At 37.1% G+C, this 20,694-nt stretch overlaps 1 long non-coding RNA gene across 3 annotated transcripts in view; it reads left to right on the top strand.

Moving 5' to 3' along the window:
- Positions 1–8,000: 8,000 nt before the first annotated feature.
- LOC117081061 overlaps positions 8,001–20,694 on the top strand; it is an 87,780-nt gene continuing 75,086 nt past the window's right edge. For 2 of the 3 annotated variants that reach the window (XR_004436070.1, XR_004436072.1), the window contains exons 1-2: positions 8,001–8,181; positions 16,832–16,952. This is a non-coding gene — a long non-coding RNA (uncharacterized LOC117081061). Of the gene's footprint in view, positions 8,188–16,831; positions 16,953–20,694 lie in introns of all 3 variants that reach the window. The other variant, XR_004436071.1, reaches the window with a different exon arrangement.

The following is a 20,694-nucleotide window of genomic DNA, read 5'->3' as shown; positions in this document are numbered from 1 at the left end:
AAATCACAAAGGTACCTTTTCTTTTAGTTTTATCTGTTATTCATGCTTGTCTTGGAGAGTATATCATTCTACTTTTACTCTTCTTACACATGTATTTATACTCCAAGACAAAAATCAACCATTCTTTTTCATATTTTCAGATAATAGCCTTATTTTTAGGTTTGGCATGTTCAATAAGACTACTACAAGTGTATAGGATGCACACCATTAATCCTTTCAATGCTTAGACCCTCATTTCCATACCACCGAAATGAGCATTGAGTCACATTCTGTGTAGGCCTATACAGAATGCATTCATCCTTGTTTTCTCATTTGAACTTCATAACAATATCAATATAACATGCATTATTATTCCCTCTTTTTTAAGAAAAAATAGAAGGTAAGTGATTTACCAAGGCCTCTTAGCCCCTCTGTACTATAGAGATCCTTTGTTTGTACAAATCATAAATTAGGTTTATTAATCCAAGCTATTGGAAGACACTTAATTTCTATCTTTTGGGAATTTTCATAGTATTGACTTTTTTCAGAACAAGGCATTCTGTCATTAGGTCATAAAAAGCGTTTCATATAGCAGTACTATCTCTGTAATCAGTCTAAACTCTAAACTCCTCCTCCATTGAGTTCACTAAGCTGTTTGGTCAAGTTTAGTCCCTCACTGATTCCCTGGATAAAATATGTAGAGGAAAGACCAAGCTTCCCTCAGTTTCCATAGAGAGAGTCATGAGGAGGAGTCCCCGCCCAGACAGCACATTAAGAGAAAGTCCTCTGGAAGGAAAACCACTTAGCTACAAGGTCAAGATTTTGATAACGAACATTCAAGAAGAAAACGTCAGAAGTCCTTCATGAGGTCTATGCTAGATAACATTTTCATATGTGTAATTCGTTTTATCCTCACAGCAACCCTTTGTGATTAACATGATTGGAAGGAGACTGAGTTAAAAATAGGAAAATTTTCAAGATTAGGGGGATGTCATTTGTTTAATCCATTATTTGAATCCAGATATCTCTGATTAAATATAATTTGACTGGATATTCCACAGAATATGTTTCTCAAGTTCTATATATGTGATATATATGACCTATATTTCCTTTCTTTTTTGTTTTTGTTTTTTTGGGGGGGGATGGTTTCACTCTTGTTGCCCAGGCTGGAGTGCAATGGCGTGATCTAGGCTCACTGCAACCTCTGCCTCCCAGGTTCAAGTGATTCTCCTGCCTCAGCCTCCTGAGTAGCTGGGATTACAGGCATGCACCACCACGCCTGGCTAATTTTGTATTTTTAGTAAAGATGGGGTTTCTCCAGTGTTGGTCAGGCTGGTCTCAAACTCCTGACTTAGGTGATCTGCACACCTCAGTCTCCCAAAATGCTGGGATTACAGGCATGAGCCACCATGTCTGGCTGTGACCTGTATTTTCTATTAAATTCTTCATTTTTTGGAAGCAGTATCCAACTCATTATTTAAAGGGTATATACTAATTGCTTCATCAATGTCATTTATTCTTTTTTTTTTTTGAGACGGAGTCTAGCTCTGTCGCCCGGGCTGGAGTGCAGCGGCCGGATCTCAGATCACTGCAAGCTCCGCCTCCCGGGTTTACGCCATTCTCCTGCCTCAGCCTCCCGAGTAGCTGGGACTACAGGCGCCCGCCCACCTCGCCTGGCTAGTTTTTTATATTTTTAGTAGAGACGGGGTTTGACCGTGTTAGCCAGGATGGTCTCGATCTCCTGACCTCGTGATCCGCCCATCTTGGCCTCCCAAAGTGCTAGGATTACAGGCTTGAGCCACCGCGACCGGCCACGATTTATTCTTTAAATAATATTTACAATTTATTATCATTTATTCTTAAATAATCAATGACATTTACTCTTTAAATATTTATTACATTTAAATAATATTTTTTGAAAATAAATGGCATTGATTATTGAAGAATGAATGTTTTTAAATAATTTTAAGAATATTTGTTTGTTAATATTCATTAATATTTATAATATCACATATATTGATCTTAATATATTTATTCCATATTAATATATACTTTCTATTAGATATCATTTATTATGTAATAATATAGTAATAATATTCCCTATTTTTGCTTTTGGATTAGATTAAAGAATAAATAATTTAAAGAATAAATGACATTTTAAATAATATTAACATTAAATGGCATTTAATAATAAATGTCATTATTGTTTAATTATTATTTTAAGAACAATTTATTATTTTAAACAGAATTTCTTATTGAAATAATATCCTCAGTTATAAAATGTATATATAAATCTAATCCAAAAGCAAATATAGGAAATACTATTTCCTATTTTTCTCCTTCATTATGTCAACTATCATTTACTTGAAACCTCATGTATTTTATTAGTAGGAGAAAAGAAAGTGCAACAACTTTTAACTTCATGTGGGTAACAGACCTTTGAGAATATAATAGGAGCTATGAATCTTTTCACCAAAGTAAAGCAAATATTTTCACACCTAATTTGTGTGTATACGGGCAAACACACACACAAAGACACCTGCAGTGAAAATAATAATAATTTTATTCATTCTTTAAATTATAATGTAAATAACAATGTCATTTATTTTTAAAATTATAATTTAAAAGAAAAAAGGCCTCGTAAAGCTGCAAAAAGAAACAATACGGTTGGAAAAGCTGAAGAAGGAACTAAAACATAAAGAGATAAAGGAGTTCCCGGCCCCAATCAAAAAGGAAGGATTACTAACAGATGAAATCCATTTCTAAACTGCCCGTTTTCTTTAAAACCACATTGCCATCAAAAGAAGGAATAATGGGCCAGTTGCGGTGTCTCACGCCTGTAATCCCTGCACTTTGGGAGGGCAAGGCGGGTGGATCGCCTGAAGTTAAGAGTTTGAGACCAGCCTGGCCAACATGATGAAACCCCGTCTCTACTAAAAATACAAAAAATTTAGCTGGGCATGGTGGCACATGCCTGTAATCCCAGCTACTCAGGAGGCTGAGGCAGGAGAGTCACTTGAACCCGGGAGGTGGAGGTGGCAGTGAACCGAGATCATGCCACTGCACTCCAGTCAGGGCAACAAGAGCAAAAAACTCCATCTCAAAAAAAATAAAAAAAGGAATAATGGTACAAATATTTTGGAGTAACAAACCTTCAAACTAAACTCTAGCACTGATAAAAATAGGCTTAAATATAACCTGACTAAATTGTATAGAAGTCACTTGGTCTAGAGAAGATGATCCTGAATCATACAGAGCTTAATTAACAGAATTAACAAATCACTAGCAATCAATTTTAATAAGGTACTTTTTGATATATAGCAGAAAAGAAAAATGAGGTATAACACTAACACCTACATAGTTAAGGGATATAGTTCATGGACTATTTATAAGAATATGATAGACCATTAGCAATGAAACAGTAGGATATAAAACACATTAGACTGAGGATCATCATCATATTTCATAATCATATATATCTACAGATTTTTCCTCAGAGGAATGATGCATTCTCTAAATATAAAACATTATAGATTCTTGTGTCATAGTCATTACTTTTATACATCACTAAGTTAGATTTAGATATATCTGCTCTGTAGACATGCAGAGATAAATAAATGAGATTCCATGTCAAATACCCGGCCAGAATGGCTTCATCCAAATTAGTCCAAGAAAAATTGTTAGTTTACAATTTATCGTATGTGTTTTACTCTATTGTTTCTACAGGCCAATTCTACTTAGTGTTTTATATAATTTTGTACAAGGGTTTGGCACATATATCCCACACCACTCAAGAATACAATCTTTTAGTGTGGTCTTTGAAATTAAATCTTGGATGGAATCTCAACTCAATCACTTCATACATCTGAGACCTTGGTCAAGTTATTTAACTTCTCAGATTTTTTAGTTTTCTCATTCAACAGTGGGAACCATTATGACCTACATTACAGGATGGTTCAGAGACTTTTTAATGTATTGCATATAAAATCTTATTTATAGAGGTTTTCCTGCAGTTAAGGAAAGAACTCCAGAGTAGGAGCCAGAAGATCTGGGTTCAGACCTGGGTTATACTCCATGCAAGTTTTATAACTTCATGATACGACATTTGTTAGCCTCAGTGTACCCCTTTCTAAAGTGGAACTGATTGCCAACAATATTGTAGAGTTGCTAACGGGTTTGACAATAAATAATGTGGATGTACTTTGTAAACTGTAAAAGTGTTAACCACAAATTCAAATAAACATGTTTATGCAAAGCACAGCTGACATGCATCTCAATGCCTTTGTTCTGACCAGCATTCCAATGATTATGTTCTAGACTTATTATATTTATATCAAAAATTTATTTATTTTTAAGTGGAAATTATGGCTCCCTCCTCTTTATCACATTATCACTAAACCAATAAGAGAAATCCTGTAACAATGAATGTCATAGAACTTGTAGAATATTAGAGTTGGAAAGAATGTAAAGTACTACTTTTAGATCATTATTTTTAATGTATAGGAAATTGAGAATTAGAGTCCCACTTACTCAAGAGAGCAAGGGAAAGACAAGACCTGAATCAGAAATTCCAGTTTTATGTGACTTTCCACTGCTGTGCTATTTATTTTTTTTCCTATAAGGCTCTATAGTATGAAATACACCTTAAAAAGTAGAGCACCAATCAGGGCTTAAAAGCTATTTTTTGAAAATGAAAAAAATCTGTAAGATTAATGTACTAAGTAATAGAACTTGACCTGTACTCAGATGAATTTAATATTTTCTCTAGGGATGACTTGTTTTCCTCCCTCCAGTTAGCTTGCCTTTTAAGCTAATTTTGTTGCAACTGAGGTTACTATTTTCATTTTCCAATTTGTAAGTCCCTTTCCATTTTCCAGATCATTACCATTTAAAATGTTCTGATCATTCTTCTTGAGAGTTCTTGGGGTAATTAAAAGGAGTCCTCCTGATGGGTCCCTGACCTTTGGCAGTACTCTTCAAATGCTAGGACTGCTGCAAGGCGCAAAGCCCTTATTTATATCCTTCCATTGCAGAGTTGCATAAGGCATGCTTTTGGTTATTTATTCGACAGAGATTTATTAAATGCCAACACTGTGTCAAGCACTGTGTTCATCACTGCGTTAACTTCTTACTTAGAGAAACAACAATTACAATATGTCCTGATAAGTGCTGTGATAAAAACTATTTACAGGATTCTGTGTGAGCCCAACACAATAGGGTCAGGCAGGAAGGAATGGCAGCAGAGGAGGGTTACATTTATATGAAACAGTAAGTGTAGATCATAGAGGAGTGTTCAGGATCTATAAAATGTTCCATGTGCCCAAAGAAAGGGTGCATGTCACCCTCAGTCAATAAAAGAGTAAATCTTCTTTACTTTATTTCCAAAATATATACTCAAAGTTCATCCACTTCTCTTCCCCAGTGCTATTACTGTCATGCATGCTGCCATCATCTCTCATCTGAAATTATTTTCCTAAACCCACTAATTGTTCTCTAGGCATTCATTCTTACCCATTGCAATTTATTTTCTTTTCCCAGCATCTAGGAGTATTAAACAGCAAATCAGATAAGGTTTAAACCTTTCATTGGCTATCTACTGAACTACTTAGATTAAAACTTATAATTCCTTGGCATGACTTACCAGGTCCTTTGATCTAGTACCTACCTACCCCCTCGAGTCCTTACCTAGGGTTTTTCCCTCAGTTATTCTCCATGCTTAGCATTATTGGTCTTTATTCTATTTCTAAGACACAAGTCCCTTCTGTCCCACATAGGGACTTTACACTTATTATGCTCCTTGCCTGGAATGACATTATCCTAAACATTTGCATAGGTGATAATCTCTTGCTGACAGTGCTCAAGTCACATGACATCTTCTCAATGGATCCCTCTAAAACAATCCAGTCTAATTCTATCTGCTCAGATTATGCCACATCACACTGTCTTCTTTCTTTAAAACAATTAGCACCATGTAAATTTATATATTACTTTGCTTACTAATTGTTTGTTTCACTGTGCTAGAATATAAGTGCTAAGAACAGGGACCTTCATGTTGTCAACATCATTTATCGAATGCCCAGAAAGTACATAGTATATAGTGGGTCATCAATAAACATATGCTGGATTAATGAGAATGGATATGTAAGTAAGCACTAGATAGAAAAGCCTGGTATATTTCTGGTTATATTAATAAATAGAATGGATCCACAACCAATATTTGGTTTGGATGTTAGGACTGATGATACCACATCTTCACCAAAAGGATATTAAAATGTTTATTAATTACATAATGAGACATTTGGGAGATAACAGGAAGGGCTTCCCAAGATAGTCTGAAAATGACTTGAAAGATGATGTAAAGGAGACCGGCTTAAGGTTTTTATTATGGATACATGTGGAAACACCACAGTGAGTATTTTGGCACATGGACAGGGCTTACATGGTTTAAATCTGTCATTGCCAAAGAAGCAAACATCAAGAATTTTTTCTAAACTTGTCCAGATATAAGGAGGAGGGGAAGATAGAGAGATGAACTTTAAACACTGTCACATAGTCAAACATCCAAAAGTGAAGTCAGGATCTTTAGTACAGAATGCCATTCTAAAGTGCCCAAATTGTATAAAAGTTATATATTGGAGATTCTTTTTTTTTTCTTGAGATGGAGTCTCACTCTGTCGCCAGGCTGGCGTTCAGTGGCGTAATCTCGGTTCACCACAACCTCCGCCTCCCTGTTCAAGTGATTCTCCTGCCTCAGCCTCCCAAGCAGCTGGGACTACAGGTGCTCACCTCCACGCCCAGCTAATTTTTGTATTTTTAGTAGAGATGGGGTTTCACCATGTTGGCCAGGATGGTCTCCATCTCTTGAACTCCAGAAGAAGGTCCTCCCTTCTTCTGAACCATCCTTATAACACTGGCCTCGGCTCCCTGAGTGCTGGGATTACAGGCATGAGCCACCACGCCTGGCCCTGGAGATTCTTAAAGCATGATAAAGTTTACCTTTTAGAAGGATTGATCTGCCTGCACTTTGGAGAAAATAATAGGGAGATGAGGTAGAAAATCAAGAGAATATGAGGAAGCCATTGTAATGACCTGGGTAAGAGACAGTGGAAGCCCCAAAATAGAAATTCTTGAAGACTATGAAGAGGTGGGGACAAACTTAACAGACATATAATTCTTGATGGTAAAAAATTGAATTTTGAATTATCAGATTACATTGTCTTGACATCTTAATTAATTTGGATTCCAACAAACAATCACAACAAGTTCAACATTATTCACCAGCTACTTAAAGTAGCTTAAAGTGAAATGGCCCCTCAACATGAAAAATGCTGGGCTCCATGGACCACTTTTGGAAATAAATCCTCAAAAGATTGCATGAGAACATCAAATAAGACATGCCAAGGAAAAGATATGTTAAAGTCAAGTAGCCCATAATTCAAATGATATCTTGAGCAGACTCCAGATACTTATGACATTGGAGGTTGTGTTGATATTTGAGTGTTTAAGATCCTACATCAAGCTCAGTTTCCAATTGACTTCAAATCTTAGGCTGTTCCACTGAGACAGGCAACATTGTCCCTACACTTGCAAAGGTAGATGAGGAATTCTTGGAATCTTGACTCAAATATTCAGGATTCTGTCAAGGAAACTGGGCTCTGTCAATTTTTTCATAGAGATATCCTTGCCAAAAGGGACAGAAGCAAAGAAGTTTCCAAAATATTCTGTTCATTAGTACGGTTGTGCTGTTAATGAATAACTGTAGCTAAGCACCATGTGCCTTGAGGACTGGGATTTGCAGCTTGTCCCTCTGACTTCACATCTACTGTTCACGAGAGGTCCTCCCTTCTTCTGGACCATCCTTATAACACTCACATGTCCCTGTTGCCAAAAATCCTGCATGTGCTTTCAAGTGAGCTGATTGGTCCTCCTTATGCAGTCTTTCTCTTTAATGTCATTGTTGTATCATGGGGTTCTGTTGCCATGATGATAACAGTAAAGAATCAGCACAGATTACTAGAAATCATATTTGCTTTTATGGTGGTCCATATCTGGTTATGGCAAATTTACTCCTAAGTATATACCTAAAGGACCTATAAAAGAGAAACTCTCTCTACTGCTATTTCATTGGACTAGCTCTTTTCTGGAAAATAAAGCAGGAGTCAGAGGAAAGAAGCACATAACCAGGCAGAAGTCAGTGGGAAGGTACAGGTAGTCAATTTCATTCTCTTCTTATTAAATGTATTTTCCAGGAAATATTTTAAGTTACTTCACAGATCCATTAAATCTTCTCATTTTCAACAGAAGAGATAGATACAAGTAATTTCACTATTCTGCCTTTTTGGCTTCTAACCATAAAATGAGTCATTTGTATTAGAGCAGCAATTTCCAAACATTTTTAGGCCATGGACAGCTGCTGTTGAATCTCTGTATTTTGAAAAATGGAAACTACTAAGAAAACTTCATTTATTACATAATTTATTTTATATTTTTTATTAATCTAAATTGTACATGTACTCTCAAAATGAGAGCTTCTGATAAGCTAAATTGGGTTTTCTTTTCCTTACATTTTTTGAACTACAAAAACTTAAAAGTTACAAAGGCCGGGCGCGGTGGCTCAAGCCTGTAATCCCAGCACTTTGGGAGGCGGAGACAGGCGGATCACGAGGTCAGGAGATCGAGACCATCCTGGCTAACACGGTGAAACCCCGTCTCTACTAAAAAATACAAAAAACTAGCTGGGCGAGGCGGCGGGCGCCTATAGTCCCAGCTACTCGGGAGGCTGAGGCAGGAGAATGGCGTAAACCCGGGAGGCGGAGCTTGCAGTGAGCTGAGATCCGGCCACTGCACTCCAGCGTGGGTGATAGAGCGAGACTCCGTCTCAAAAAAAAAAAAAAAAAAAAAAAAGTTACAAAGGAAAATCACATATATACAAAATAACTATGAGTGTGTATGTGTATAGCAAAAATAACAAAAAATCATATGCACATATAGTAGGTATATTAGTCCATTTTCCCACTGCTATAAAACTGCCCTAGACTGGGTAATTTATAAAGAAAAGAGGTTTAATTGACTTATAGTTCCAAATGGCCAGGGAGGCCTCAGGAAACTTACATTCATGGCAGACAGTAAAGGGGAAACAAGCTTAGACATTCTCACATGGTGTCAGGAGAGAGAAGAGTGAGTTATGAAGAGGGAAGAGTCCCTTATCCAACCATCAGATCTCATGAGAACTCACTATCATGAGAACAGCATGGAAGAAACCACCCCCATGATCCAATCACCTCCCACCAGGTCTCTCTCTCAACATGTAAGGATTACAGGAATTACAATTCAAGAGGAGATTTGGCTGGGGACACAGCCAAACCATATCATTCTGCCCTGGCCCCTCCCAAATCTCATGTCCTCACATTTCAAAATTAACCATGCCTTCCCAGCAGTTCTCCAAAACCTTAATTTATTTCAAATTTATTTCAGCATTAACCCAAAAGACTAAGTCCAAAGTCTCATCTGACACATGTCAAGTTTCCAAAACCAATCATGCCTTCTCAACAATCCCCCAAAGTCTTAACTCTTTCCAGCATTAACTCAAAAGTCCAAGTCCAAAATCTCATCTGAGACAAGTAAAGTCTGTCTATTAATTTGTCATTTATTCTGATCACCTGTGAGCCTGTAAAATCAAAAGCAAGTTAGTTCCTTCCAAGATTCAATGCGAGTATGGGAATTGGGTAAATGCTCCCATTCCAAATGGGAGAAATTGGCCAAAACAAAGGGGCTACATGCCCCCCACCCAACAAGTCTGAAATCCAGTGGGGCAGTTATTAAAACATAAGGCTCCTAAATAATCTCTCTTGGCTCCATGTCTCAAATCCAGGTCATGCTGATGCAAGAGGTAGGTTCCCACAGTGTTGAGCAGCTCTGTCCCTGTGGCTTTTTGGGGTACGGTCTTCCTCCCAGCTGCTTTCATGGGCTGGCACTGAGTGTCTGTGGCTTTTTCAGGCACATAGTGGAAGCTGTCAGTGGATCTGACATTCTGGAGTCTGGAGGACAGTGGCCCTCTTCTCACAGCTCTACTAGTTGGTGCCTCAGTGGGGACTCTGTGTGGGGGCTCCAACCCCACATTTCCCTTCTGCACTGCATAATCAGAGGTTCTCCATGAGGGTTCTACCCCTGTATCAAACCTCTCTGGACGTCAGGCATTTCCATACATGCTCTGAAATCTAGGTGGAGGTTCCCAAACATCAATTTCTGACTTCTGTGTACCCACAGGCACACACCACATGGAAGCCATGAAGGCTTGGGGCTTGCACCCCCTGAAGCAATGTCCTGAGGTGTACAATGGCCCCTTTTAGCCAAGGCTGGGACACAAGGTGCCAACTCCCAAGACTGCACAGAACAGCAGCAGGACCCTGTGCCAGCCCACAAAACCATTTTTTCCTCCTAGGCCTCTGGGTCTGTGATCAGAGGGGCTGCCATGAAGGTCTCTGACATGCTCTGGAGACACTTTTCCCATTGTCTTGGCAATTAACGTTAAGTTCCTCATTACTTAGGCAAATGTTTGCAGCAAACTTGAATTTCTCCCCAGAAAATGTTTTTATTTTTTATCACGTTGTCAGGCTGCAAATTTTCCAAATCTTTATGTTCTGCTTCCCTTTTAAGCATAAGTTCCAATTTTAGATCATCTCTCTCAAGTTCAAGGTTCACAGATCACTAGGGGAGGGGTGAAATGTCACCTGTCTCCTTGCTAAAGCACAACAAGAATCACCTTTGCTCCAGTTCTTCATAAATTTCTCATCTTCATCTGAGACCACCTTGGCCTGGACTTCATTGTTCACATTTCCACCAGTATTTTGGTCAAAACCATTCAACAAGTCTCTAGGAAGCTGCAAACGTTTCCACATCTTACTATCTTCTGCTGTGCCCTCCAAACTGTCCCAACCTCTGCCTGTTACCAAGTTCCAAAGTCACTTCCACATTTTTTGATGTCTTTATTTTTCTTATTTTTTTATTTTTTGAGACGGAGTCTCACTCTGTTGCCCAGGCTGGAGTGTGGTGGCTGGATCTCAGCTCACTGCAAGCTCCACCTCCCAGGTTTACGCCATTCTCCTGCCTCAGTCTCCCGAGTAGCTGGAACTACAGGCACCCGCCACCTCACCTGGCTAGTTTTTTATATTTTCAGTAGAGACAGGGTTTCACCGTGTTAGCCAGGATGATCTCAACCTCCTGACCTTGTGATCCACCCATCTTGGCTCCCAAAGTGCTAGGATTACAGGCTTGAGCCACTGCACCTGGCTTTGACATCTTTATAGCAGTATCCCACTCTCTATGGTACCAATTTACTATGTTAGTCGGTTTTCACACTGCTATAAAGAACTGCCTAAGACTGGGTAATTTATAAAGAAAGGAGGTTTAATTGACTCACAGTTCTAAATGGCTGGGTAGGCCTCAGGAAACTTACAATCATGGCAGAAGGCAAAGGGGAAGCAATCTTGGATCTTCTCACATGGTGGCAGGGGAGAGAAGAGTGAGTAGTGAAGGGAGAAGACCCCCTTATAAAATCATCAGGTCTCATAAGAACTCACTGTCACAAGAACAAAATTGGGGAAACCACCCCCAAGATCCAACCACCTCCCACCAGGTCTCTCCCTAGACACATGGGGATTATGGGAATTAAAATTCAAGGTGAGATTTGGGTGGGGACACAGCCAAACCATATCAGTAGGCTAGAGAAAATTTGCAAGAAATGGAGAAATAATTATCATAATATCCAAGTTGATCAAAATAAAAGACAAATCAATAGACAGACATAAAAGAATATAAGTTTGAAATTCACTAAAAAGTCTATTGGCAATTGACATATAATAATATAATCAACTGCACTAATAATCAGAGTAAAGGAAGGTAATAATGAAATTGCATTTCCACACTTAAAAAGAAACACGATATCACATCTTTGAGAACACAGAGAAATGAGTATTCTCATATATTGCTAAAGTGAATTTCCACAAACTCTTTGTAAAGTATCTGGTGATATTCATTACAATGTAAAACAGATATAACCTTTGATACAGAAATAAGAGTTTTAGGACTCTATCTTATTGAAATAAAGTATAAGTTTCAAAGCCATAGTATAAAGAAAAGTTATAGGATCCTTATTTGCAAAGCTGAAAAACTGAAAAGAATCTGAATAACATCAATAAATGAATAATTAAACAAATGTTGGTACATTTTTGCTGTGAAAGAGTATATTACTACTTGAAATAATGTTTTAGAGTTATAGTTACTGACTTGGAAGGATAACTATGGCATAGTACTAAGAAAGAAAATCAAGTTTCAAAGTAGCCTGTAAGATATGATGCTGTTTTGTGGAAAGAAGCAACTGTCATGTGTCTCTATACATATACCTATCTTTGTATGATAAGGGGAGGAAATGAAAATAGGTAGGGGAAGATTACGCATTTTGTTTACTTATAGCTTTATGCTATATCAGTAGTTGCAGCAAATAGAGGTTTGTTGTTAATGATGTTGCTTTTTTTTTAACTGTGGAAGAGAAATGTAATACAATAAAAATATGATCAAAAAGGAAAAAAGAAAATAGTCCAGAGAAAATCCTCTCCCCATTTCTAGGATTCCAAAAACCCAAGATACTGTTATGGGAATCAATGGAATAGATGATTCTGTGCCCCTTTCTCCTTATAAAATTGAGCTTTATATATGATTACTGGTTTCAAATTAACTTCTCAAAAATTCTTCAGATTGATGCCATAAGCCTGCAGCTACTCCATTCTTTCTTAACAATCTTTCTATGCAGTTGTATTGATTATAAACACTCCTATAAAGGCACACTTCTCTCAATAATCATTTGATCTTTCTCTGTGAACACAAACTCTGTGATTATAGGTTTCCAGTAAACAATATATTGATTTGTCTAAATAGCACCTGCTTTGATGCGAAACACAAGCTTCCATCTAGTTGGCTTTCATGGAAGCAGCCATTTTTGTAAAATATGACCCCACCACATTTGTCACAGAGGTAAGCAGAAGACCCCAGCTAAGATAATGAAACCCTTCTTCTAGATATACAGTATTTGGGCCAATGAGACTATAAGAATAGTCCACTTTCAGTGATAAAACCATAAAATATGAAATGTGTGAGTTGTCAATAACTAGGTTTGCTACCATGTGATTAAAGCACAACTGCAGGGAAAGTGAATGAAGCAAACCTCCCAAGAAAGGTAAAAACAAAGAGAAAGAGGATCCCGATGGTATTTGAGTCCCTGGTAAAGATGCTTCTGAGGCCTAGCACTACTCAGGAAAATCAACTGATTATTTACTCTTCTGGGTATGATGGCCAGCACAAGTTATTATCACTTGTAGTTAAGAAAATATTAACAGCTATAAATTGTATGTTTCATTTCCTTTGAAATGTTCCCAAGAATCTAAGACAGAGTTTGGTTACAGACATTATCTAAACCACACTAGCCTGGAATAACCTAGCATGAACAGGGGAAAAGGCAGAGTTCAGAACTAATATCACCAGAGAAGGAAGCTTGGGCAGTGTGCAGAGAAAGTTCTATATGAAAATGAAAGAACAGGAAGATGAAAAACATCTTTAAGATGAAGGGAATCTAAGCTGCACAGGGTAAAATGATAGCAAAGAAACATGATCTTCTATACGAAAAAAAAAGAAAAATAATTAAAGAAAATAATTGTGCAAGACTAAGCTCAGTAATGCGGACGAGTTTAATACAATACTGAAAAACCTCCTAAAGAGGCAAAGATCCTGGACAGTTAATTATGTTGGTTTGTTACTGTCTTTATCCTAGGAAATATTTGGCTAAGTTTACAGATGCTGTGTTTTTGGATGTTAAAAACAGTCCAACTCTTTTCTTTTTATCTGCAGTGTGTTTGGATCAATGTTTAGTTGTATATTCCCAAAGAGATCAAGAATATTTTATTAAGTTCTTCAATAATACTGATGCTGGACATACGCCTATTTATATATCCATTCAACAAACACTGATTAAACACCTATTCTGTGGCAGACACTGTTCTAGTTATTACTTGGGATATAATGGGAAGCAAACCAAATCAAGCGAAAGTTTTTTTCCCTAAGGGAGATTATCATCTGGCAGATGGAGATAAAAAGCAAGCAATAAACATAATAAATGAGTAAAACTGATAGCATGTTTAATGGTTATAAGCATTTTTGAAAAAAAGGAGAAGTTAAGCAAAATAAGGAAAATGAAGAGGGTTTAGCATGTGGAGGGCAAGGAACGTCCATTGTTAAGTAAAGTGGTTTGAATAGACCTCACTGAGAAGGTGGCATTTGACAAAGAAAGTGAATGAATTCAGCAAAGTCTTAGGATACAAAATCAATGTGCAAAAATCACAAGCATTCTCATACACCAATAACAGACAGACAGCCAAATCATGAATGAACTCCCATTCACAATTGCTTCAAAGAGAATAAAATACCTAGGAATCCAACTTACAAGGGATGTGAAGGACCTCTTCAAGGAGAACTACAAACCACTGCTCAACGAAATAAAAGAGGACACAAACAAATGGAAGAACATTCTATGCTCATGGATAAGAAGAATCAATATCGTGAAAATGGCCATACTGCCCAAGGTCATTTATAAATTCAATGCCATCCCCATTAAGCTACTAATGACTTTCTTCACAGAATTGGAAAAAAACTACTTTAAAGTGCATATGGAACCAAAAAAGAGCCTGCATTGCCAAGCCAATCCTAAGCCAAAAGAACAAAGCTGGAGGCATCACGATACCTGACTTCAAACTATACTACAACACTACAGTAACCAAAACAACATGTTACTGGTACCAAAACAGAGATATAGACCAATGGAACAGAACAGAGTCCTCAGAAATAATACCACACATCTACAACCATCGGATCTTTGACAAACCTGACAAAAACAAGAAATGGGGAAAGGATTCCCTATTTAATAAATGGTGCTGGGAAAACTGGCTAGCCACAGGTAGAAAGCTGAAACTGGATCTCTTCCTTACCCCTTATACAAAAATTAATTCAAGTTGGATTAAAGACCTAAATGTTAGACCTAAAATCATACAAACCCTAGAAGAAAACCTAGGCAATACCATTCAGGACATGGGCAAGGACTTCATGTCTAAAACACCAAAAGCAATGGCAACAAAAGCCAAAATCGACAAATGAGATCTAATTAAACTAAAGAGCTTCTGCACAGCAAAAGAAACTACCATCAGAGTGAACAGGCAACCTACAGAATGGGAAAAAATTTTTTCAATCTGCTCATCTGACAAAGGGCTAATATCCAGAATCTACAAAGAACTCAAATTTACAAGAAAAAAAACAAACAATCCCATCAAAAAGTTGGCAAAGGATATGAACAGACACTTCTCAAAAGAAGACATTTATGCAGCCAACAGACACAGGAGAAAAAATGCTCATCATCACTGGCTATCAGAGAAATGCAAATCAAAACGACAATGAGATACCATCTCACGCCAGTTAGACTGGCAATCATCAAAAAGTCAGGAAACAACAGGTGCTAGAGAGGATGTGGAGAAATAGGAACACTTTTACACCGTTGGTGGGGCTGTAAACTAGTTCAACCACTGTGGAAGACAGTGTGGCAATTCCTCAAGGATCTAGACCTAGAAATACCATTTGACCCAGCCATCCCATGGCTGGGTATATACCCAAAGGATTATAAATCACGCTGCTATAAAGACACATGCACACATATGTTTATTGCAGCACTATTCACGATAGCAAAGACTTGGAACCAACCCAAATGTCCATCAATGTTAGACTGGATTAAGAAAATGTGGCACATATATACCATGGAATACTATGCAGCCAGAAAAAAGGATGAGTTCATGTCCTTTGTAGGGACATGGATGAAGCTAGAAACCATTATTCTCAGCAAACTATCACAAGGACAAAAAACAAAACATCGTATGTTCTCACTCATAGGTGGGAATTGAAGAATGAGAACACTTGGACACAGGCAGGGGAACATCACACACTGGGGCCTGTTTTGGGGTTGAGGGAGGGGGGAGGAATAGCATTAGGAGATATACCTAATATAAATGACGAGTTAATGGGTGCAGCACACCAACATGGCACATGTATACATATGTAACAAACCTGCATGTTGTGCACATGTACCCTAGAACTTAAAGTATAATAAAAAATATATATATAAATCATTAAAAAACCAGAGTGAATGAATGGGCTAAGCAGACTAACATAACCAGTTTGGCTTATACTTTGAACTTTGAGGAGAAGAGTGACATTTTCTTGTAAATTTTAGGATTAGTTTAATTTTTTTTCATTAATGCTAGTTAGAATTTTGATAGAGATTGTATTCAAAATATAGAACAATTTGGAGACTATTGTCATCTTAATAGTACTAATTATTCTAATCCATGATCATGGGATACCTTTTCATTTATTTAATTCATATTTAACACTTTTTTGTAAGTTTCAGAGAACATGTTTTAGAATTCTTTTGTGAAACCTGCTAAGTATTTTATTCTTTTTGATGCCATGGTAAAGACAAATGTTTCCCTTGTTCAAGTGATTCTCCTACCTCAGCTTCCCAAGTAGCTGGGATTACAGGCGCCCACCACCACACCTGGCTAATTTTGTATTTTTAGTAGAGACGGGGTTTTGCCATGTGGGTCAGGCTGGTCTCGAACTGCTGACCTCAGGTGTTTCGACCACCTCTGCCTCCCAAAGTGCTGGTACTAGATGTGTCAGCTACTGCGGCTACCTCATTATTTAGAAGTGTGTTTTTAAATTTCCACATACTTATGAATTTTCCAAATGTCCTTTTGTATAGACCTTTGAACATGGTTTGAACTTCATGGATTCATTTATATGCAGAGTTTCTTCTGCCTCTGTCACCCATGTGAAAACAAGACTGATCCCTCCTCTTCCTGCTCTTCACCAGCCCACTCAAGGTGAGGACAATGAGAACAAAGGACTTTATGATAATCCACTTCCACTTAATGAATACTAAATATATTTTCTCTTGTGATTTTTTTAATAACATTTTTTTCTAGCTTACTTTATCATAAGAAGTATCTAATACATATAACACAAAAAGCATATGTCAATCAACTGTTTATGTTATGGGTAAGGTTTCCAGTCAACACAAGGCTATTGGTAGGTATGGTCTGGGGAATTAAAACTTATACACAAATTTTTCACTGACTCGGGGGTCAGTACCCATAACACCCAAATTGTTCAAGAGTCAACTGTATTTGATTTCATTTCCTTACTGGATTACAACATACTAAGTATGATTTCAATCCTTTCACATATGTTAACTAATGGGGTCTAACATATGCTCTATTCAGGAAAATTTTCTGTGTGCTTGAAAAGAAAGTTTCTGCTGAGGTTAGGTAGAGTATTCTATAGATAATATGTATAGCTAAGTTATAGTTTTGTTGTATTTTTAAATTTCCAACTTTTATTTTAGGTTCAGGGGTACATGTGCAGGTTTATTATATGGGTAAATATCATGTCATAGGGGTTTGGTATACAGATTATTTTGTCACGCAAATAAGAAGCATAGTACTCAATAGGTAGTTTTTCAATCTTCATCCTCCTCCATCCTTCATCCTCAAGTAGGACCCAGTGTCTATTGGTCCCTTTTTTGTATCCATGTGTACTCAAGGTTTAGCTCCCACTTGTAAGTGAAAATGTGTGGTAATTCGTTTACTGTTTCTGTGGTAATTTACATGGGATAATGGCCTTCATCTCTATCCATGTTGCTGCAAAGAACATGATCTCATTATTTTCTATAGCTGCACTGTATTCCATCATGTCTATTTATGAAATTTCCTTCATTTAGTTCATTGTTGATAGGCATCTAGGTTGATTCTGTGTCTTTGTATTGTGAATTGGGGTGCAATAATCATATACATGTATGTGCCTTTATGGTAAGAATGATTTCCATTTCTTTGAGTATATATCCAGTAATGGGAACAGTTGTTCTATTTTAAGTTCCTTGAGAAATCACCAAACTGCTTTCCACAGTGGCTGAACTATTTTACATTCCCACTTGCTGTGTATAAGCATTCTCTTTCATGTACAACCTCACAAACATCTGTTATTTTTTGATTTTTTAATAATAGCCATTCTGATTGGTGTGAGATTGTATCTTATTGTTGTTTGGATTTGCATTTCTCTAATGATTAGTGGTGTTGTACATTGTTTCATATGCTTTCTAGCCGTCTGTATATCTTCTGAGATGTGCCAGGTCATGACATTTGTCTATTTTTTATTAAGATTGTTTTCTGTTAATTGGTTTTAGTTCCTTATAGTTTCTGGATTTGACCTTTACTGGATGCATAGTTTGCAAATATTTCATCTCTTTTTATAGGTTTTCTGTTTATTCTGCTGACAGTTTCTTTTGCTATGTAGGAGCACTTCAGTTTAATTAAGTCCCATTTATCAATCTCGTTTTTGTTGCAATTGCTTTTGGAGTCTTCAAAATGAAATTTTTGCCAGGTTGTATGTCCAGAATGGTGTTTCCTACATTATCTTCCAGGGTTTTTATAATTTTGGGTTTTGCATTTAAGTTTTTAATCCTTCTTGAGTTGATTTTTTTATATGGTGAAAAGAAGGTGTCCAGTTTCATTCTTCTGCATGTGGCTAGGCAGTTACAACAGCACCATTTATTAAATAGGGAGTTCTTCCCCCATTGCTGTTTTTGTACTTTGTCAAAGATCAGATGGCTGTAGGCGTGTGGCATTATTTCTAGGTTATCTAACCTGTTCCATTGGTCTGTCTGAATTTGTACCAGCACCATGCTCTTTTGGTTACTGTAGTCTTGTAGTCTAGTTTGAAGTCAGGAAATGTAATGCCTCCAGCTTTGTTCTTTTTTTTTTTTTTTTTTTTTTTTTTTATTATACTTTAAGTTCTAGTGTACATGTGCATGACGTTTATATCATGTATAACTCCCCAATGCAATCCCTCCCTCCTCCCCCCTCCCCATGATAGGCCCCGGTGTGTGATGTTCCCCTTCCCGAGTCCAAGTGATCTCATTGTTCAGTTCCCACCAGCTTTGTTCTTTTTGCTTGGAATTGCCTTAGCTCTTTGAGCTCTTCTTTATTTCCATATGAATTTTAGAATACTTTTCTTTTAATTCTGTGAAGAATGTCATTGGTAACTTCATAGGAATAGCAATGAAAATTTAGATTGCTTTGGGAAGTATGGCCATTTTAACAATATTGATATTTTCCATCCATGAGCATGGAATGACTTTTCATTTCTTCGTGTCATCTCTGATTTCTTTAAGCAGTGTTTGGTAATTCTTGTTGTAGAGGTCTTTCGTCTCCAGGGTTACCTGTATTCTTTGGTATTTTATACTTTTTTTTTTTTTGGCTATTGTTAATGGGATTGTATTATTGATTTGGCTCTCAGCTCGACATTGTTGGTGTATAAAAATGCTACCAAGTTTTGTACACTGATTTTGTATCCTGAAACTTTGCTGAAGTTATTTCTCAGATCTAGGAATTTTGGGGAAGAAATTATGGAATTTTCTACATAATTTGATTTCCTCTCTTCCTGTATGGATGCCTTTTTTTTCTTCTCTTGCCTAATTGTTTTAGCTAGGACTTCCAGTAATATGTTGAATAGGACTGGTGAGGATCAGCATCCTTGTCTTGTTCCAGTTTTCAAAGGGAATGCTTTCAGCTATTGCGCATTCAGTATGATGTTGGCTGTAGGTTCATCATAGATATTTCTTATTACATTGAGGTATGTTCCTTCAATACCTAGTTTGTTGAAAATTTTTAACATGAAGCTTGTTGAATTTATCAAAAGCCTTTTCTGCATCTGTTGAGATAATCATGCGGTTTTTGCCTTTAGTTCCATTTGATGAATCATATCTATTAATTTGTATATTTTGAAGAAATATTGCATCCCAATGATAAGCCTAATTAATTGTGTTGGATTAGCTTTTTAAAGTGCTGCTTGATTTGGTATGAGAGCTTTTTTTGTTGTGTCTCTGCCAGGATTTGAAATTAGTATGATGCTGGCCTGTTCGAATGAGTTAGGAAGGAATCCCTCCTCCTCAATTTTTTGAAATAGTTTTAGTAGGAATGGTACCAGTATTCTTTATATATCTGGTATAATTTGGCTGTGAGTTCACCTGATCCTGAGCTTTTTCTAGTTCATAGGCTTTCTATTACTGATTCAATTTTAGAACTCATTGTTTGTCTGTTCAGGGATTCAGTATCTTTCTGGTTCAATCTGGGGAGGTTGTGTCTTTCCAGGAATTTATCTATTTCTTCTACATTTTCTAGTTTGTGTGCATAAAGGTGTTTGTAGTAGTTGCTGGTGGGGGTAGGGGGTTGTATGTCTGTGTGGTTGGTGGTGATGTCCCTTTTGTCATTTCTGATTGTGTTTATTTCGGGTTTCTCTGTTGTTTACTTTATTAGTCTAGCTAGTTGCCCAACAATCTTATTTATTCTTTCAAAAAAACAAGCTACAGATTCTTTTTTATCTTTTGTATGGTTTTTGATGTCTCAATTTACTTTAGTTCAGCTCTGATTTTGGTTATTTCTTGTCTTCTGCTACCTTTGGGGTTGATTTGTTTTTGTTTCTCTAGTTCCTTGAGGTGTGATGTGAGGTTGTTAACTTGTGATCTAACTTTGTGATGTGGGCATTCAACACTATACACTTCCTTCTTAA

The sequence above is a fragment of the Trachypithecus francoisi genome, unplaced genomic scaffold (assembly GCF_009764315.1).
Source record: "Trachypithecus francoisi isolate TF-2019V2 unplaced genomic scaffold, Tfra_2.0 Lachesis_group8, whole genome shotgun sequence".
In the NCBI taxonomy this organism is placed as follows: domain Eukaryota; kingdom Metazoa; phylum Chordata; class Mammalia; order Primates; family Cercopithecidae; genus Trachypithecus; species Trachypithecus francoisi.
The sequence above is the reverse complement of the archived record's forward strand: the minus strand, read 5'-3'. Positions and strand labels throughout refer to the sequence as shown.